This window comes from Scyliorhinus torazame, chromosome 5 (assembly GCF_047496885.1).
Source record: "Scyliorhinus torazame isolate Kashiwa2021f chromosome 5, sScyTor2.1, whole genome shotgun sequence".
NCBI lineage: Eukaryota > Metazoa > Chordata > Chondrichthyes > Carcharhiniformes > Scyliorhinidae > Scyliorhinus > Scyliorhinus torazame.
The window spans coordinates 122,027,060-122,046,162 of NC_092711.1; the positions used below are offsets into that span (position 1 = coordinate 122,027,060).

At 46.2% G+C, this 19,103-nt stretch overlaps 15 non-coding genes across 15 annotated transcripts; all 15 read left to right on the forward strand.

Annotated features, from left to right (window-relative positions):
- The first annotated feature begins 631 nt into the window (after window positions 1-631).
- On the forward strand, window positions 632-704 carry trnar-acg (transfer RNA arginine (anticodon ACG)). Its single transcript has one exon. It is a non-coding gene; the product is annotated as a tRNA-Arg (tRNA).
- A 907-nt stretch (window positions 705-1,611) lies between these two features.
- On the forward strand, window positions 1,612-1,684 carry trnav-aac (transfer RNA valine (anticodon AAC)). The gene has a single exon. It is a non-coding gene; the product is annotated as a tRNA-Val (tRNA).
- Window positions 1,685-3,139: 1,455 nt separating this feature from the next.
- trnar-acg (transfer RNA arginine (anticodon ACG)) lies at window positions 3,140-3,212 on the forward strand. The gene has a single exon. It is a non-coding gene; the product is annotated as a tRNA-Arg (tRNA).
- A 907-nt stretch (window positions 3,213-4,119) lies between these two features.
- trnav-aac (transfer RNA valine (anticodon AAC)) lies at window positions 4,120-4,192 on the forward strand. Its single transcript has one exon. It is a non-coding gene; the product is annotated as a tRNA-Val (tRNA).
- A 1,455-nt stretch (window positions 4,193-5,647) lies between these two features.
- On the forward strand, window positions 5,648-5,720 carry trnar-acg (transfer RNA arginine (anticodon ACG)). Its single transcript has one exon. It is a non-coding gene; the product is annotated as a tRNA-Arg (tRNA).
- A 907-nt stretch (window positions 5,721-6,627) lies between these two features.
- Window positions 6,628-6,700, forward strand: trnav-aac (transfer RNA valine (anticodon AAC)). The gene has a single exon. It is a non-coding gene; the product is annotated as a tRNA-Val (tRNA).
- A 1,455-nt stretch (window positions 6,701-8,155) lies between these two features.
- On the forward strand, window positions 8,156-8,228 carry trnar-acg (transfer RNA arginine (anticodon ACG)). The gene has a single exon. It is a non-coding gene; the product is annotated as a tRNA-Arg (tRNA).
- Window positions 8,229-9,135: 907 nt separating this feature from the next.
- Window positions 9,136-9,208, forward strand: trnav-aac (transfer RNA valine (anticodon AAC)). Its single transcript has one exon. It is a non-coding gene; the product is annotated as a tRNA-Val (tRNA).
- A 1,455-nt stretch (window positions 9,209-10,663) lies between these two features.
- On the forward strand, window positions 10,664-10,736 carry trnar-acg (transfer RNA arginine (anticodon ACG)). Its single transcript has one exon. It is a non-coding gene; the product is annotated as a tRNA-Arg (tRNA).
- Window positions 10,737-11,643: 907 nt separating this feature from the next.
- trnav-aac (transfer RNA valine (anticodon AAC)) lies at window positions 11,644-11,716 on the forward strand. Its single transcript has one exon. It is a non-coding gene; the product is annotated as a tRNA-Val (tRNA).
- A 1,455-nt stretch (window positions 11,717-13,171) lies between these two features.
- Window positions 13,172-13,244, forward strand: trnar-acg (transfer RNA arginine (anticodon ACG)). The gene has a single exon. It is a non-coding gene; the product is annotated as a tRNA-Arg (tRNA).
- Window positions 13,245-13,883: 639 nt separating this feature from the next.
- trnav-aac (transfer RNA valine (anticodon AAC)) lies at window positions 13,884-13,956 on the forward strand. The gene has a single exon. It is a non-coding gene; the product is annotated as a tRNA-Val (tRNA).
- Window positions 13,957-16,391: 2,435 nt separating this feature from the next.
- Window positions 16,392-16,464, forward strand: trnav-aac (transfer RNA valine (anticodon AAC)). The gene has a single exon. It is a non-coding gene; the product is annotated as a tRNA-Val (tRNA).
- Window positions 16,465-17,919: 1,455 nt separating this feature from the next.
- trnar-acg (transfer RNA arginine (anticodon ACG)) lies at window positions 17,920-17,992 on the forward strand. Its single transcript has one exon. It is a non-coding gene; the product is annotated as a tRNA-Arg (tRNA).
- Window positions 17,993-18,899: 907 nt separating this feature from the next.
- trnav-aac (transfer RNA valine (anticodon AAC)) lies at window positions 18,900-18,972 on the forward strand. The gene has a single exon. It is a non-coding gene; the product is annotated as a tRNA-Val (tRNA).
- The last annotated feature ends 131 nt before the right edge of the window (window positions 18,973-19,103 follow it).

The following is a 19,103-nucleotide window of genomic DNA, read 5'->3' on the forward strand; positions in this document are numbered from 1 at the left end:
AACTGGAAATGGGGTCAGTTTCAGACTAATGTGGATGGGGCGGGGTTGGCGTGCCCTATTGGGCCTCGATAGAGTGGTCAGCAATAGGTGGAAAATGACGAAAATGTCTCGGACAGAAAGAAAAAGGGAATGTAAATGAGGCTAATCAAGGTGCTGATAGTGGCGCCTCAAGAGATCAGAATGTGTTAATCGCAGAAAGTAAGCAGTGTGTCAGCGAACAATTGGCGACAGGGATCAGATTGCTCAAGTAGGATGGTATGGGCTGGGGGAGGGGGGCAATGCTGAGGGTAAAACATATCAATGCAAGGAATTAAAATAAGATGATGGATACAGATGGTGGAGGGGGAAGAAGCAGATGGTGGAGGGGGAAGAGAGGTTACACAGTCTGATGTTGTTGAACTGAATAAAATGAAACATACAGAGAGCTGCCTGAATCTACTGGAATAAGTCAATAGAAGTAAGTGAATATCCACACATAGACAAGCTTTTAGAAAATGTCTTGATTGTCTCGGGAACGTATTGGTTCCCTGCTGTGTGAGCTCAGCTTCTCAAAGGAAACCCAATGTGAATGAATCCCGCCGAATGCGCCACAGAGGCTCAACAAGGAATAGCAAAATGCATTCACCCGGCTGGGCCAGTGGCGCAATGGATAACGCGTCTGACTACGAATCAGGAGATTCCAGGTTCGACTCCTGGCTGGCTCGAAATTCGAACTTTTGGCGTGCGCTTTAACTCACTGGGTGGGACAGCTGATTCTTGATGCAGAGCAAAGTGAGCAGAACGTCTTCAATTCTCGTATCGAAAGTTGATCCGACATCTGCGGAAGATACTGGAACAACTCAGCGAGTCAGGCGGCATTTGTCGACAGGACAACACAGCTCGTCTTTCACCATCACTTTTCATTAAAACCGGGACGGGTTAGAAATGTCGGACGTTTTAACCAAGTCAAATCCCGGTGGGAGCAAACAGAATAACAGGAAAGCGCTCTGACAGGGTGCAAGTCAGGAGAGATTAAATGAGAAAAGGCCTAGGGTTCCCTGGCCACAGAGTGAGGTGAGCATCGAATGAGAGAATAATTACACCACAGTATGAGGCCATTCCAGCCGCTGTGTCTGGGCCAGCTCTCAGCAACTGCTGCCCGGATACAAAGACGAAGTGGAAACAAGATTCAAACCCAAATCTGCGATGGTAGTACACACAGAATGGGGGCAGCATTTACAGTGTGAGACGGTTGCACACACTATGAGTGTGAAAGCTGTATTGAGCCCAGTGGAAAGATGCGCTGCTGTTCCTCGAGTGTTTGTTGAGCTTCTTTGGAACATTTCAGGAGGCCGAGGTCCGGAAGGTCAGCGTTAAGATGCAGCTCTCCAGTCAGTTCAATTCTCCACTTTGGCTCTGTAGATTAGATGGGTCACGTCCCTGTGAAGTTAACGCAGATCATGTTAAGTTCGATCTAATTTCTACATCTCGTGGTTTTATATGTTGAAACATCTGTTTTTGAAAGAAACAGCAGTCGACTTGTAATAAGTGGCCTAGCCTCTCAGCCTCACCATGCGAATCTGCAGCAACACAGTGAGGTTGCACATTGTACACGTCCGTTGATTGCCAGCTGTTTCTGTAGTGTAGTGGTTATCACATTCGCCTAACACGCGAAAAGTCCCCGGTTCGAAACCGGGCAGAAACATCTCGTATTTCCAGTTTAGTCTGTTGCTGACTATTGCCGCAATCTCGTAACTGGTCTTCATCAACGAGAAATAGCAAAATGCATGCACCCGTCTGGTTGTGGTTATTTTCGAAAGCCCTGCCTTCTCAATTTAACTTCCACTTCAAGCAAAACATAACTTATCTTCAGTTCTGTAAAGTTCGATTCCTGATTGTTTTATAAGTTGAGACATCGGTTTTAAAGAAACGGCTGTCTTCTTGTAATAAGTGACATGGCCTCTCAGACGAACCATGAGAAGCTGCAGCAACACAGTGAGGTTGAACATTGCACAAGTCCATTGATTACTGCACCGCCAGCGGTTTCTGTAGTGTAGTGGTTGGCACATTCCCCTAACATGCGAAAGGTCCCCGGGGCCATACCGGGTAGAAACATCAAGTGCTTCTCATGTTGTGTGAGGAATGTTTGCACAAAGTACTTTTGTTCCCCCATCTCGTATGTTCGAGGATTATGAGGTTTAGTCTCTCATGAGCCACTGAAATAAATTCCACATTAAGTAACAAGCACTGAATTTTCGACAGGCAATGAGAAGAAAAGGACCTTCCTATTTTGGATATTCGGAGCTAGTTCATCCACAACAGAATTTCATGCATTTACAAATGCAGATAAACATACTTATTCACCATCTCAAACATGTCTAAATGAACGACAAATGCAACTTACTGCGGATGCTTCATTCTGAAACAAAAACGGAACATACTGGACAATCTCAGCAGGACTGACAGCCTCTGTGGAGCGAGATGGCAGCGGTCGTTCCGGGCCTGGGTGACTCTTTGTCAAAGCTGGAGAACTGGAAATGGGGTCAGATTCAGACTAATGTGGATGGGGCGGGGTTGGCGTGCCCTATTGGGCCTCGATAGAGTGGTCAGCAATAGGTGGAAAATGACGAAAATGTCTCGGACAGAAAGAAAAAGGGAATGTAAATGAGGCTAATCAAGGTGCTGATAGTGGCGCCTCAAGAGATCAGAATGTGTTAATCGCAGAAAGTAAGCAGTGTGTCAGCGAACAATTGGCGACAGGGATCAGATTGCTCAAGTAGGATGGTATGGGCTGGGGGAGGGGGGCAATGCTGAGGGTAAAACATATCAATGCAAGGAATTAAAATAAGATGATGGATACAGATGGTGGAGGGGGAAGAAGCAGATGGTGGAGGGGGAAGAGAGGTTACACAGTCTGATGTTGTTGAACTGAATAAAATGAAACATACAGAGAGCTGCCTGAATCTACTGGAATAAGTCAATAGAAGTAAGTGAATATCCACACATAGACAAGCTTTTAGAAAATGTCTTGATTGTCTCGGGAACGTATTGGTTCCCTGCTGTGTGAGCTCAGCTTCTCAAAGGAAACCCAATGTGAATGAATCCCGCCGAATGCGCCACAGAGGCTCAACAAGGAATAGCAAAATGCATTCACCCGGCTGGGCCAGTGGCGCAATGGATAACGCGTCTGACTACGATTCAGGAGATTCCAGGTTCGACTCCTGGCTGGCTCGAAATTCGAACTTTTGGCGTGCGCTTTAACTCACTGGGTGGGACAGCTGATTCTTGATGCAGAGCAAAGTGAGCAGAACGTCTTCAATTCTCGTATCGAAAGTTGATCCGACATCTGCGGAAGATACTGGAACAACTCAGCGAGTCAGGCGGCATTTGTCGACAGGACAACACAGCTCGTCTTTCACCATCACTTTTCATTAAAACCGGGACGGGTTAGAAATGTCGGACGTTTTAACCAAGTCAAATCCCGGTGGGAGCAAACAGAATAACAGGAAAGCGCTCTGACAGGGTGCAAGTCAGGAGAGATTAAATGAGAAAAGGCCTAGGGTTCCCTGGCCACAGAGTGAGGTGAGCATCGAATGAGAGAATAATTACACCACAGTATGAGGCCATTCCAGCCGCTGTGTCTGCGCCAGCTCTCAGCAACTGCCGCCCGGATACAAAGACGAAGTGGAAACAAGATTCAAACCCAAATCTGCGATGGTAGTACACACAGAATGGGGGCAGCATTTACAGTGTGAGACGGTTGCACACACTATGAGTGTGAAAGCTGTATTGAGCCCAGTGGAAAGATGCGCTGCTGTTCCTCGAGTGTTTGTTGAGCTTCTTTGGAACATTTCAGGAGGCCGAGGTCCGGAAGGTCAGCGTTAAGATGCAGCTCTCCAGTCAGTTCAATTCTCCACTTTGGCTCTGTAGATTAGATGGGTCACGTCCCTGTGAAGTTAACGCAGATCATGTTAAGTTCGATCTAATTTCTACATCTCGTGGTTTTATATGTTGAAACATCTGTTTTTGAAAGAAACAGCAGTCGACTTGTAATAAGTGGCCTAGCCTCTCAGCCTCACCATGCGAATCTGCAGCAACACAGTGAGGTTGCACATTGTACACGTCCGTTGATTGCCAGCTGTTTCTGTAGTGTAGTGGTTATCACATTCGCCTAACACGCGAAAAGTCCCCGGTTCGAAACCGGGCAGAAACATCTCGTATTTCCAGTTTAGTCTGTTGCTGACTATTGCCGCAATCTCGTAACTGGTCTTCATCAACGAGAAATAGCAAAATGCATGCACCCGTCTGGTTGTGGTTATTTTCGAAAGCCCTGCCTTCTCAATTTAACTTCCACTTCAAGCAAAACATAACTTATCTTCAGTTCTGTAAAGTTCGATTCCTGATTGTTTTATAAGTTGAGACATCGGTTTTAAAGAAACGGCTGTCTTCTTGTAATAAGTGACATGGCCTCTCAGACGAACCATGAGAAGCTGCAGCAACACAGTGAGGTTGAACATTGCACAAGTCCATTGATTACTGCACCGCCAGCGGTTTCTGTAGTGTAGTGGTTAGCACATTCCCCTAACATGCGAAAGGTCCCCGGGGCCATACCGGGTAGAAACATCAAGTGCTTCTCATGTTGTGTGAGGAATGTTTGCACAAAGTACTTTTGTTCCCCCATCTCGTATGTTCGAGGATTATGAGGTTTAGTCTCTCATGAGCCACTGAAATAAATTCCACATTAAGTAACAAGCACTGAATTTTCGACAGGCAATGAGAAGAAAAGGACCTTCCTATTTTGGATATTCGGAGCTAGTTCATCCACAACAGAATTTCATGCATTTACAAATGCAGATAAACATACTTATTCACCATCTCAAACATGTCTAAATGAACGACAAATGCAACTTACTGCGGATGCTTCATTCTGAAACAAAAACGGAACATACTGGACAATCTCAGCAGGACTGACAGCCTCTGTGGAGCGAGATGGCAGCGGTCGTTCCGGGCCTGGGTGACTCTTTGTCAAAGCTGGAGAACTGGAAATGGGGTCAGATTCAGACTAATGTGGATGGGGCGGGGTTGGCGTGCCCTATTGGGCCTCGATAGAGTGGTCAGCAATAGGTGGAAAATGACGAAAATGTCTCGGACAGAAAGAAAAAGGGAATGTAAATGAGGCTAATCAAGGTGCTGATAGTGGCGCCTCAAGAGATCAGAATGTGTTAATCGCAGAAAGTAAGCAGTGTGTCAGCGAACAATTGGCGACAGGGATCAGATTGCTCAAGTAGGATGGTATGGGCTGGGGGAGGGGGGCAATGCTGAGGGTAAAACATATCAATGCAAGGAATTAAAATAAGATGATGGATACAGATGGTGGAGGGGGAAGAAGCAGATGGTGGAGGGGGAAGAGAGGTTACACAGTCTGATGTTGTTGAACTGAATAAAATGAAACATACAGAGAGCTGCCTGAATCTACTGGAATAAGTCAATAGAAGTAAGTGAATATCCACACATAGACAAGCTTTTAGAAAATGTCTTGATTGTCTCGGGAACGTATTGGTTCCCTGCTGTGTGAGCTCAGCTTCTCAAAGGAAACCCAATGTGAATGAATCCCGCCGAATGCGCCACAGAGGCTCAACAAGGAATAGCAAAATGCATTCACCCGGCTGGGCCAGTGGCGCAATGGATAACGCGTCTGACTACGAATCAGGAGATTCCAGGTTCGACTCCTGGCTGGCTCGAAATTCGAACTTTTGGCGTGCGCTTTAACTCACTGGGTGGGACAGCTGATTCTTGATGCAGAGCAAAGTGAGCAGAACGTCTTCAATTCTCGTATCGAAAGTTGATCCGACATCTGCGGAAGATACTGGAACAACTCAGCGAGTCAGGCGGCATTTGTCGACAGGACAACACAGCTCGTCTTTCACCATCACTTTTCATTAAAACCGGGACGGGTTAGAAATGTCGGACGTTTTAACCAAGTCAAATCCCGGTGGGAGCAAACAGAATAACAGGAAAGCGCTCTGACAGGGTGCAAGTCAGGAGAGATTAAATGAGAAAAGGCCTAGGGTTCCCTGGCCACAGAGTGAGGTGAGCATCGAATGAGAGAATAATTACACCACAGTATGAGGCCATTCCAGCCGCTGTGTCTGGGCCAGCTCTCAGCAACTGCCGCCCGGATACAAAGACGAAGTGGAAACAAGATTCAAACCCAAATCTGCGATGGTAGTACACACAGAATGGGGGCAGCATTTACAGTGTGAGACGGTTGCACACACTATGAGTGTGAAAGCTGTATTGAGCCCAGTGGAAAGATGCGCTGCTGTTCCTCGAGTGTTTGTTGAGCTTCTTTGGAACATTTCAGGAGGCCGAGGTCCGGAAGGTCAGCGTTAAGATGCAGCTCTCCAGTCAGTTCAATTCTCCACTTTGGCTCTGTAGATTAGATGGGTCACGTCCCTGTGAAGTTAACGCAGATCATGTTAAGTTCGATCTAATTTCTTAATCTCGTGGTTTTATATGTTGAAACATCTGTTTTTGAAAGAAACAGCAGTCGACTTGTAATAAGTGGCCTAGCCTCTCAGCCTCACCATGCGAATCTGCAGCAACACAGTGAGGTTGCACATTGTACACGTCCGTTGATTGCCAGCTGTTTCTGTAGTGTAGTGGTTATCACATTCGCCTAACACGCGAAAAGTCCCCGGTTCGAAACCGGGCAGAAACATCTCGTATTTCCAGTTTAGTCTGTTGCTGACTATTGCCGCAATCTCGTAACTGGTCTTCATCAACGAGAAATAGCAAAATGCATGCACCCGTCTGGTTGTGGTTATTTTCGAAAGCCCTGCCTTCTCAGTTTAACTTCCACTTCAAGCAAAACATAACTTATCTTCAGTTCTGTAAAGTTCGATTCCTGATTGTTTTATAAGTTGAGACATCGGTTTTAAAGAAACGGCTGTCTTCTTGTAATAAGTGACATGGCCTCTCAGACGAACCATGAGAAGCTGCAGCAACACAGTGAGGTTGAACATTGCACAAGTCCATTGATTACTGCACCGCCAGCGGTTTCTGTAGTGTAGTGGTTAGCACATTCCCCTAACATGCGAAAGGTCCCCGGGGCCATACCGGGTAGAAACATCAAGTGCTTCTCATGTTGTGTGAGGAATGTTTGCACAAAGTACTTTTGTTCCCCCATCTCGTATGTTCGAGGATTATGAGGTTTAGTCTCTCATGAGCCACTGAAATAAATTCCACATTAAGTAACAAGCACTGAATTTTCGACAGGCAATGAGAAGAAAAGGACCTTCCTATTTTGGATATTCGGAGCTAGTTCATCCACAACAGAATTTCATGCATTTACAAATGCAGATAAACATACTTATTCACCATCTCAAACATGTCTAAATGAACGACAAATGCAACTTACTGCGGATGCTTCATTCTGAAACAAAAACGGAACATACTGGACAATCTCAGCAGGACTGACAGCCTCTGTGGAGCGAGATGGCAGCGGTCGTTCCGGGCCTGGGTGACTCTTTGTCAAAGCTGGAGAACTGGAAATGGGGTCAGATTCAGACTAATGTGGATGGGGCGGGGTTGGCGTGCCCTATTGGGCCTCGATAGAGTGGTCAGCAATAGGTGGAAAATGACGAAAATGTCTCGGACAGAAAGAAAAAGGGAATGTAAATGAGGCTAATCAAGGTGCTGATAGTGGCGCCTCAAGAGATCAGAATGTGTTAATCGCAGAAAGTAAGCAGTGTGTCAGCGAACAATTGGCGACAGGGATCAGATTGCTCAAGTAGGATGGTATGGGCTGGGGGAGGGGGGCAATGCTGAGGGTAAAACATATCAATGCAAGGAATTAAAATAAGATGATGGATACAGATGGTGGAGGGGGAAGAAGCAGATGGTGGAGGGGGAAGAGAGGTTACACAGTCTGATGTTGTTGAACTGAATAAAATGAAACATACAGAGAGCTGCCTGAATCTACTGGAATAAGTCAATAGAAGTAAGTGAATATCCACACATAGACAAGCTTTTAGAAAATGTCTTGATTGTCTCGGGAACGTATTGGTTCCCTGCTGTGTGAGCTCAGCTTCTCAAAGGAAACCCAATGTGAATGAATCCCGCCGAATGCGCCACAGAGGCTCAACAAGGAATAGCAAAATGCATTCACCCGGCTGGGCCAGTGGCGCAATGGATAACGCGTCTGACTACGAATCAGAAGATTCCAGGTTCGACTCCTGGCTGGCTCGAAATTCGAACTTTTGGCGTGCGCTTTAACTCACTGGGTGGGACAGCTGATTCTTGATGCAGAGCAAAGTGAGCAGAACGTCTTCAATTCTCGTATCGAAAGTTGATCCGACATCTGCGGAAGATACTGGAACAACTCAGCGAGTCAGGCGGCATTTGTCGACAGGACAACACAGCTCGTCTTTCACCATCACTTTTCATTAAAACCGGGACGGGTTAGAAATGTCGGACGTTTTAACCAAGTCAAATCCCGGTGGGAGCAAACAGAATAACAGGAAAGCGCTCTGACAGGGTGCAAGTCAGGAGAGATTAAATGAGAAAAGGCCTAGGGTTCCCTGGCCACAGAGTGAGGTGAGCATCGAATGAGAGAATAATTACACCACAGTATGAGGCCATTCCAGCCGCTGTGTCTGTGCCAGCTCTCAGCAACTACCGCCCGGATACAAAGACGAAATGGAAACAAGACTCAAACCCAAATCTGCGATGGTAGTACACACAGAATGGGGGCAGCATTTACAGTGTGAGACGGTTGCACACACTATGAGTGTGAAAGCTGTATTGAGCCCAGTGGAAAGATGCGCTGCTGTTCCTCGAGTGTTTGTTGAGCTTCTTTGGAACATTTCAGGAGGCCGAGGTCCGGAAGGTCAGCGTTAAGATGCAGCTCTCCAGTCAGTTCAATTCTCCACTTTGGCTCTGTAGATTAGATGGGTCACGTCCCTGTGAAGTTAACGCAGATCATGTTAAGTTCAATCTAATTTCTACATCTCGTGGTTTTATATGTTGAAACATCTGTTTTTGAAAGAAACAGCAGTCGACTTGTAATAAGTGGCCTAGCCTCTCAGCCTCACCATGCGAATCTGCAGCAACACAGTGAGGTTGCACATTGTACACGTCCGTTGATTGCCAGCTGTTTCTGTAGTGTAGTGGTTATCACATTCGCCTAACACGCGAAAGGTCCCCGGTTCGAAACCGGGCAGAAACATCTCGTATTTCCAGTTTAGTCTGTTGCTGACTATTGCCGCAATCTCGTAACTGGTCTTCATCAACGAGAAATAGCAAAATGCATGCACCCGTCTGGTTGTGGTTATTTTCGAAAGCCCTGCCTTCTCAATTTAACTTCCACTTCAAGCAAAACATAACTTATCTTCAGGTCTGTAAAGTTCGATTCCTGATTGTTTTATAAGTTGAGACATCGGTTTTAAAGAAACGGCTGTCTTCTTGTAATAAGTGACATGGCCTCTCAGACGAACCATGAGAAGCTGCAGCAACACAGTGAGGTTGAACATTGCACAAGTCCATTGATTACTGCACCGCCAGCGGTTTCTGTAGTGTAGTGGTTAGCACATTCCCCTAACATGCGAAAGGTCCCCGGGGCCATACCGGGTAGAAACATCAAGTGCTTCTCATGTTGTGTGAGGAATGTTTGCACAAAGTACTTTTGTTCCCCCATCTCGTATGTTCGAGGATTATGAGGTTTAGTCTCTCATGAGCCACTGAAATAAATTCCACATTAAGTAACAAGCACTGAATTTTCGACAGGCAATGAGAAGAAAAGGACCTTCCTATTTTGGATATTCGGAGCTAGTTCATCCACAACAGAATTTCATGCATTTACAAATGCAGATAAACATACTTATTCACCATCTCAAACATGTCTAAATGAACGACAAATGCAACTTACTGCGGATGCTTCATTCTGAAACAAAAACAGAACATACTGGACAATCTCAGCAGGACTGACAGCCTCTGTGGAGCGAGATGGCAGCGGTCGTTCCGGGCCTGGGTGACTCTTTGTCAAAGCTGGAGAACTGGAAATGGGGTCAGATTCAGACTAATGTGGATGGGGCGGGGTTGGCGTGCCCTATTGGGCCTCGATAGAGTGGTCAGCAATAGGTGGAAAATGACGAAAATGTCTCGGACAGAAAGAAAAAGGGAATGTAAATGAGGCTAATCAAGGTGCTGATAGTGGCGCCTCAAGAGATCAGAATGTGTTAATCGCAGAAAGTAAGCAGTGTGTCAGCGAACAATTGGCGACAGGGATCAGATTGCTCAAGTAGGATGGTATGGGCTGGGGGAGGGGGGCAATGCTGAGGGTAAAACATATCAATGCAAGGAATTAAAATAAGATGATGGATACAGATGGTGGAGGGGGAAGAAGCAGATGGTGGAGGGGGAAGAGAGGTTACACAGTCTGATGTTGTTGAACTGAATAAAATGAAACATACAGAGAGCTGCCTGAATCTACTGGAATAAGTCAATAGAAGTAAGTGAATATCCACACATAGACAAGCTTTTAGAAAATGTCTTGATTGTCTCGGGAACGTATTGGTTCCCTGCTGTGTGAGCTCAGCTTCTCAAAGGAAACCCAATGTGAATGAATCCCGCCGAATGCGCCACAGAGGCTCAACAAGGAATAGCAAAATGCATTCACCCGGCTGGGCCAGTGGCGCAATGGATAACGCGTCTGACTACGAATCAGGAGATTCCAGGTTCGACTCCTGGCTGGCTCGAAATTCGAACTTTTGGCGTGCGCTTTAACTCACTGGGTGGGACAGCTGATTCTTGATGCAGAGCAAAGTGAGCAGAACGTCTTCAATTCTCGTATCGAAAGTTGATCCGACATCTGCGGAAGATACTGGAACAACTCAGCGAGTCAGGCGGCATTTGTCGACAGGACAACACAGCTCGTCTTTCACCATCACTTTTCATTAAAACCGGGACGGGTTAGAAATGTCGGACGTTTTAACCAAGTCAAATCCCGGTGGGAGCAAACAGAATAACAGGAAAGCGCTCTGACAGGGTGCAAGTCAGGAGAGATTAAATGAGAAAAGGCCTAGGGTTCCCTGGCCACAGAGTGAGGTGAGCATCGAATGAGAGAATAATTACACCACAGTATGAGGCCATTCCAGCCGCTGTGTCTGTGCCAGCTCTCAGCAACTACCGCCCGGATACAAAGACGAAATGGAAACAAGACTCAAACCCAAATCTGCGATGGTAGTACACACAGAATGGGGGCAGCATTTACAGTGTGAGACGGTTGCACACACTATGAGTGTGAAAGCTGTATTGAGCCCAGTGGAAAGATGCGCTGCTGTTCCTCGAGTGTTTGTTGAGCTTCTTTGGAACATTTCAGGAGGCCGAGGTCCGGAAGGTCAGCGTTAAGATGCAGCTCTCCAGTCAGTTCAATTCTCCACTTTGGCTCTGTAGATTAGATGGGTCACGTCCCTGTGAAGTTAACGCAGATCATGTTAAGTTCAATCTAATTTCTACATCTCGTGGTTTTATATGTTGAAACATCTGTTTTTGAAAGAAACAGCAGTCGACTTGTAATAAGTGGCCTAGCCTCTCAGCCTCACCATGCGAATCTGCAGCAACACAGTGAGGTTGCACATTGTACACGTCCGTTGATTGCCAGCTGTTTCTGTAGTGTAGTGGTTATCACATTCGCCTAACACGCGAAAGGTCCCCGGTTCGAAACCGGGCAGAAACATCTCGTATTTCCAGTTTAGTCTGTTGCTGACTATTGCCGCAATCTCGTAACTGGTCTTCATCAACGAGAAATAGCAAAATGCATGCACCCGTCTGGTTGTGGTTATTTTCGAAAGCCCTGCCTTCTCAATTTAACTTCCACTTCAAGCAAAACATAACTTATCTTCAGGTCTGTAAAGTTCGATTCCTGATTGTTTTATAAGTTGAGACATCGGTTTTAAAGAAACGGCTGTCTTCTTGTAATAAGTGACATGGCCTCTCAGACGAACCATGAGAAGCTGCAGCAACACAGTGAGGTTGAACATTGCACAAGTCCATTGATTACTGCACCGCCAGCGGTTTCTGTAGTGTAGTGGTTAGCACATTCCCCTAACATGCGAAAGGTCCCCGGGGCCATACCGGGTAGAAACATCAAGTGCTTCTCATGTTGTGTGAGGAATGTTTGCACAAAGTACTTTTGTTCCCCCATCTCGTATGTTCGAGGATTATGAGGTTTAGTCTCTCATGAGCCACTGAAATAAATTCCACATTAAGTAACAAGCACTGAATTTTCGACAGGCAATGAGAAGAAAAGGACCTTCCTATTTTGGATATTCGGAGCTAGTTCATCCACAACAGAATTTCATGCATTTACAAATGCAGATAAACATACTTATTCACCATCTCAAACATGTCTAAATGAACGACAAATGCAACTTACTGCGGATGCTTCATTCTGAAACAAAAACAGAACATACTGGACAATCTCAGCAGGACTGACAGCCTCTGTGGAGCGAGATGGCAGCGGTCGTTCCGGGCCTGGGTGACTCTTTGTCAAAGCTGGAGAACTGGAAATGGGGTCAGTTTCAGACTAATGTGGATGGGGCGGGGTTGGCGTGCCCTATTGGGCCTCGATAGAGTGGTCAGCAATAGGTGGAAAATGACGAAAATGTCTCGGACAGAAAGAAAAAGGGAATGTAAATGAGGCTAATCAAGGTGCTGATAGTGGCGCCTCAAGAGATCAGAATGTGTTAATCGCAGAAAGTAAGCAGTGTGTCAGCGAACAATTGGCGACAGGGATCAGATTGCTCAAGTAGGATGGTATGGGCTGGGGGAGGGGGGCAATGCTGAGGGTAAAACATATCAATGCAAGGAATTAAAATAAGATGATGGATACAGATGGTGGAGGGGGAAGAAGCAGATGGTGGAGGGGGAAGAGAGGTTACACAGTCTGATGTTGTTGAACTGAATAAAATGAAACATACAGAGAGCTGCCTGAATCTACTGGAATAAGTCAATAGAAGTAAGTGAATATCCACACATAGACAAGCTTTTAGAAAATGTCTTGATTGTCTCGGGAACGTATTGGTTCCCTGCTGTGTGAGCTCAGCTTCTCAAAGGAAACCCAATGTGAATGAATCCCGCCGAATGCGCCACAGAGGCTCAACAAGGAATAGCAAAATGCATTCACCCGGCTGGGCCAGTGGCGCAATGGATAACGCGTCTGACTACGAATCAGGAGATTCCAGGTTCGACTCCTGGCTGGCTCGAAATTCGAACTTCTGGCGTGCGCTTTAACTCACTGGGTGGGACAGCTGATTCTTGATAGGGTTCCCTGGCCACAGAGTGAGGTGAGCATCGAATGAGAGAATAATTACACCACAGTATGAGGCCATTCCAGCCGCTGTGTCTGGGCCAGCTCTCAGCAACTGCCGCCCGGATACAAAGACGAAGTGGAAACAAGATTCAAACCCAAATCTGCGATGGTAGTACACACAGAATGGGGGCAGCATTTACAGTGTGAGACGGTTGCACACACTATGAGTGTGAAAGCTGTATTGAGCCCAGTGGAAAGATGCGCTGCTGTTCCTCGAGTGTTTGTTGAGCTTCTTTGGAACATTTCAGGAGGCCGAGGTCCGGAAGGTCAGCGTTAAGATGCAGCTCTCCAGTCAGTTCAATTCTCCACTTTGGCTCTGTAGATTAGATGGGTCACGTCCCTGTGAAGTTAACGCAGATCATGTTAAGTTCGATCTAATTTCTACATCTCGTGGTTTTATATGTTGAAACATCTGTTTTTGAAAGAAACAGCAGTCGACTTGTAATAAGTGGCCTAGCCTCTCAGCCTCACCATGCGAATCTGCAGCAACACAGTGAGGTTGCACATTGTACACGTCCGTTGATTGCCAGCTGTTTCTGTAGTGTAGTGGTTATCACATTCGCCTAACACGCGAAAGGTCCCCGGTTCGAAACCGGGCAGAAACATCTCGTATTTCCAGTTTAGTCTGTTGCTGACTATTGCCGCAATCTCGTAACTGGTCTTCATCAACGAGAAATAGCAAAATGCATGCACCCGTCTGGTTGTGGTTATTTTCGAAAGCCCTGCCTTCTCAATTTAACTTCCACTTCAAGCAAAACATAACTTATCTTCAGTTCTGTAAAGTTCGATTCCTGATTGTTTTATAAGTTGAGACATCGGTTTTAAAGAAACGGCTGTCTTCTTGTAATAAGTGACATGGCCTCTCAGACGAACCATGAGAAGCTGCAGCAACACAGTGAGGTTGAACATTGCACAAGTCCATTGATTACTGCACCGCCAGCGGTTTCTGTAGTGTAGTGGTTAGCACATTCCCCTAACATGCGAAAGGTCCCCGGGGCCATACCGGGTAGAAACATCAAGTGCTTCTCATGTTGTGTGAGGAATGTTTGCACAAAGTACTTTTGTTCCCCCATCTCGTATGTTCGAGGATTATGAGGTTTAGTCTCTCATGAGCCACTGAAATAAATTCCACATTAAGTAACAAGCACTGAATTTTCGACAGGCAATGAGAAGAAAAGGACCTTCCTATTTTGGATATTCGGAGCTAGTTCATCCACAACAGAATTTCATGCATTTACAAATGCAGATAAACATACTTATTCACCATCTCAAACATGTCTAAATGAACGACAAATGCAACTTACTGCGGATGCTTCATTCTGAAACAAAAACGGAACATACTGGACAATCTCAGCAGGACTGACAGCCTCTGTGGAGCGAGATGGCAGCGGTCGTTCCGGGCCTGGGTGACTCTTTGTCAAAGCTGGAGAACTGGAAATGGGGTCAGATTCAGACTAATGTGGATGGGGCGGGGTTGGCGTGCCCTATTGGGCCTCGATAGAGTGGTCAGCAATAGGTGGAAAATGACGAAAATGTCTCGGACAGAAAGAAAAAGGGAATGTAAATGAGGCTAATCAAGGTGCTGATAGTGGCGCCTCAAGAGATCAGAATGTGTTAATCGCAGAAAGTAAGCAGTGTGTCAGCGAACAATTGGCGACAGGGATCAGATTGCTCAAGTAGGATGGTATGGGCTGGGGGAGGGGGGCAATGCTGAGGGTAAAACATATCAATGCAAGGAATTAAAATAAGATGATGGATACAGATGGTGGAGGGGGAAGAAGCAGATGGTGGAGGGGGAAGAGAGGTTACACAGTCTGATGTTGTTGAACTGAATAAAATGAAACATACAGAGAGCTGCCTGAATCTACTGGAATAAGTCAATAGAAGTAAGTGAATATCCACACATAGACAAGCTTTTAGAAAATGTCTTGATTGTCTCGGGAACGTATTGGTTCCCTGCTGTGTGAGCTCAGCTTCTCAAAGGAAACCCAATGTGAATGAATCCCGCCGAATGCGCCACAGAGGCTCAACAAGGAATAGCAAAATGCATGCACCCGGCTGGGCCAGTGGCGCAAGGGATAACGCGTCTGCCTACGAATTAGGAGATTCCACGTTCATCTCCTGGCTGGCTCGGAATTCGAACTTTTGGCGTGCGCTTTAACTCACTGGGTGGGACAGCTGATTCTTGATGCAGAGCAAAGTGAGCAGAACGTCTTCAATTCTCGTATCGAAAGTTGATCCGACATCTGCGGAAGATACTGGAACAACTCAGCGAGTCAGGCGGGATTTGTCGACAGGACAACACAGCTCGTATTTCACCATCACTTTTCATTAAAACCGGGACGGGTTAGAAATGTCGGACGTTTTAACCAAGCCAAATCCCGGTGGGAGCAAACAGAATAACAGGAAAGCGCTCTGACAGGGTGCAAGTCAGGAGAGATTAAATGAGAAAAGTCCTAGGGTTCCCTGGCCACAGAGTGAGGTGAGCATCGAATGAGAGAATAATTACACCACAGTATGAGGCCATTCCAGCCGCTGTGTCTGTGCCAGCTCTCAGCAACTACCGCCCGGATACAAAGACGAAATGGAAACAAGATTCAAACCCAAATCTGCGATGGTAGTACACACAGAATGGGGGCAGCATTTACAGTGTGAGACGGTTGCACACACTATGAGTGTGAAAGCTGTATTGAGCCCAGTGGAAAGATGCGCTGCTGTTCCTCGAGTGTTTGTTGAGCTTCTTTGGAACATTTCAGGAGGCCGAGGTCCGGAAGGTCAGCGTTAAGATGCAGCTCTCCAGTCAGTTCAATTCTCCACTTTGGCTCTGTAGATTAGATGGGTCACGTCCCTGTGAAGTTAACGCAGATCATGTTAAGTTCAATCTAATTTCTACATCTCGTGGTTTTATATGTTGAAACATCTGTTTTTGAAAGAAACAGCAGTCGACTTGTAATAAGTGGCCTAGCCTCTCAGCCTCACCATGCGAATCTGCAGCAACACAGTGAGGTTGCACATTGTACACGTCCGTTGATTGCCAGCTGTTTCTGTAGTGTAGTGGTTATCACATTCGCCTAACACGCGAAAGGTCCCCGGTTCGAAACCGGGCAGAAACATCTCGTATTTCCAGTTTAGTCTGTTGCTGACTATTGCCGCAATCTCGTAACTGGTCTTCATCAACGAGAAATAGCAAAATGCATGCACCCGTCTGGTTGTGGTTATTTTCGAAAGCCCTGCCTTCTCAATTTAACTTCCACTTCAAGCAAAACATAACTTATCTTCAGGTCTGTAAAGTTCGATTCCTGATTGTTTTATAAGTTGAGACATCGGTTTTAAAGAAACGGCTGTCTTCTTGTAATAAGTGACATGGCCTCTCAGACGAACCATGAGAAGCTGCAGCAACACAGTGAGGTTGAACATTGCACAAGTCCATTGATTACTGCACCGCCAGCGGTTTCTGTAGTGTAGTGGTTAGCACATTCCCCTAACATGCGAAAGGTCCCCGGGGCCATACCGGGTAGAAACATCAAGTGCTTCTCATGTTGTGTGAGGAATGTTTGCACAAAGTACTTTTGTTCCCCCATCTCGTATGTTCGAGTATTATGAGGTTTAGTCTCTCATGAGCCACTGAAATAAATTCCACATTAAGTAACAAGCACTGAATTTTCGACAGGCAATGAGAAGAAAAGGACCTTCCTATTTTGGATATTCGGAGCTAGTTCATCCACAACAGAATTTCATGCATTTACAAATGCAGATAAACATACTTATTCACCATCTCAAACATGTCTAAATGAACGACAAATGCAACTTACTGCGGATGCTTCATTCTGAAACAAAAACAGAACATACTGGACAATCTCAGCAGGACTGACAGCCTCTGTGGAGCGAGATGGCAGCGGTCGTTCCGGGCCTGGGTGACTCTTTGTCAAAGCTGGAGAACTGGAAATGGGGTCAGATTCAGACTAATGTGGATGGGGCGGGGTTGGCGTGCCCTATTGGGCCTCGATAGAGTGGTCAGCAATAGGTGGAAAATGACGAAAATGTCTCGGACAGAAAGAAAAAGGGAATGTAAATGAGGCTAATCAAGGTGCTGATAGTGGCGCCTCAAGAGATCAGAATGTGTTAATCGCAGAAAGTAAGCAGTGTGTCAGCGAACAATTGGCGACAGGGATCAGATTGCTCAAGTAGGATGGTATGGGCTGGGGGAGGGGGGCAATGCTGAGGGTAAAACATATCAATGCAAGGAATTAAAATAAGATGATGGATACAGATGGTGGAGGGGGAAGAAGCAGATGGTGGAGGGGGAAGAGAGGTTACACAGTCTGATGTTGTTGAACTGAATAAAATGAAACATACAGAGAGCTGCCTGAATCTACTGGAATAAGTCAATAGAAGTAAGTGAATATCCACACATAGACAAGCTTTTAGAAAATGTCTTGATTGTCTCGGGAACGTATTGGTTCCCTGCTGTGTGAGCTCAGCTTCTCAAAGGAAACCCAATGTGAATGAATCCCGCCGAATGCGCCACAGAGGCTCAACAAGGAATAGCAAAATGCATTCACCCGGCTGGGCCAGTGGCGCAATGGATAACGCGTCTGACTACGAATCAGGAGATTCCAGGTTCGACTCCTGGCTGGCTCGAAATTCGAACTTTTGGCGTGCGCTTTAACTCACTGGGTGGGACAGCTGATTCTTGATGCAGAGCAAAGTGAGCAGAACGTCTTCAATTCTCGTATCGAAAGTTGATCCGACATCTGCGGAAGATACTGGAACAACTCAGCGAGTCAGGCGGCATTTGTCGACAGGACAACACAGCTCGTCTTTCACCATCACTTTTCATTAAAACCGGGACGGGTTAGAAATGTCGGACGTTTTAACCAAGTCAAATCCCGGTGGGAGCAAACAGAATAACAGGAAAGCGCTCTGACAGGGTGCAAGTCAGGAGAGATTAAATGAGAAAAGGCCTAGGGTTCCCTGGCCACAGAGTGAGGTGAGCATCGAATGAGAGAATAATTACACCACAGTATGAGGCCATTCCAGCCGCTGTGTCTGGGCCAGCTCTCAGCAACTGCCGCCCGGATACAAAGACGAAGTGGAAACAAGATTCAAACCCAAATCTGCGATGGTAGTACACACAGAATGGGGGCAGCATTTACAGTGTGAGACGGTTGCACACACTATGAGTGTGAAAGCTGTATTGAGCCCAGTGGAAAGATGCGCTGCTGTTCCTCGAGTGTTTGTTGAGCTTCTTTGGAACATTTCAGGAGGCCGAGGTCCGGAAGGTCAGCGTTAAGATGCAGCTCTCCAGTCAGTTCAATTCTCCACTTTGGCTCTGTAGATTAGATGGGTCACGTCCCTGTGAAGTTAACGCAGATCATGTTAAGTTCGATCTAATTTCTACATCTCGTGGTTTTATATGTTGAAACATCTGTTTTTGAAAGAAACAGCAGTCGACTTGTAATAAGTGGCCTAGCCTCTCAGCCTCACCATGCGAATCTGCAGCAACACAGTGAGGTTGCACATTGTACACGTCCGTTGATTGCCAGCTGTTTCTGTAGTGTAGTGGTTATCACATTCGCCTAACACGCGAAAAGTCCCCGGTTCGAAACCGGGCAGAAACATCTCGTATTTCCAGTTTAGTCTGTTGCTGACTATTGCCGCAATCTCGTAACTGGTCTTCATCAACGAGAAATAGCAAAATGCATGCACCCGTCTGGTTGTGGTTATTTTCGAAAGCCCTGCCTTCTCAATT